Consider the following 1,078-nt stretch of genomic DNA (forward strand, 5'->3'; position numbering starts at 1 on the left):
TATATATTAAATAACATATATTAAATATGATACCTTCAATGTATGAACTACACCCAGTACAAAGTTCGTAGAAGATTTTAGTACAATTAAGTGTCAACACTGGTAACATTTTAAAATAGGCTGTGTATACAGTGTGGGCTGCCGTTTTCAGAAACTTGAGGAACTTTATGGCATTTGATTGATCGTATCAGTGTTACAGTAATACGTCGACGTTGTGTCCTTGGGAAAGGCACTTTACACAAATTTCCCACTTGGCTCGGTCCTTTCGGAGACGGACGTTAAACTAGGAGGCCCCGCCTCTTAAATAACCTAATAGTGTTGATAGGGGGGTTAAACCCATACCATTTCATTTCATTTCACAGTAATACGCATGGATAACACTTACAGCAGAGAAGTCTCTACCTGGTGGAAGTTTGGCTGTTTAAATTGGGCTTTGTAGTAGCCTGGTGTACCGGGTCAGACCCCGACAAACCCAACAGTGGGGTCTATAACTAGATACATGTATTTAAATCTAACGCTAAGAGACATTCTCCGCTTCCAAAGAAAATTTCACAGCAACCTGCCAACTCGCAGAGGCGCTCACTCAAACATGAACAAATACGATCACACTGCATTTAATATGTAGCTGTCTCATTCCAGCAAGTAAATACATTACAGCGTTAGAGGCGATTTTTGTTTCAGTAATAAGTCTGATCGAAATACTAGGACAAAAAAATAAAGTCTAAATAAAAACTGTTAAAATTCAGTGTGACCGGTTAACGTTTGGGGTTTTTTCCTCACAGTTGTCCATTTGATTGATTGGTTGATTGATTGATTTTTTTTTTGGGGGGGGGGTCTTTAAAATTTTGCCTTAATTCTTAGTGCAAAATGATTAGAAAGACTGAGGCTATAGCAAGGAGTTTAGAACTAATGGAGCCTCCTCTCCCTCTTCGCGGCGCCACGAGTAGCACGCCGCGGTGGGGTACAATATGGCCGCCGACCGTGGTCTAAATCACGAACTGTGGTGTTTCTTTTTATAGAATCGTATCTGGCTGGGCCACCTTGTGGGGGTGGGCGAGGTGGGGGAATTCACGCAAGG

Source organism: Aplysia californica, unplaced genomic scaffold (genome assembly GCF_000002075.1).
Source record: "Aplysia californica isolate F4 #8 unplaced genomic scaffold, AplCal3.0 scaffold00528, whole genome shotgun sequence".
In the NCBI taxonomy this organism is placed as follows: domain Eukaryota; kingdom Metazoa; phylum Mollusca; class Gastropoda; order Aplysiida; family Aplysiidae; genus Aplysia; species Aplysia californica.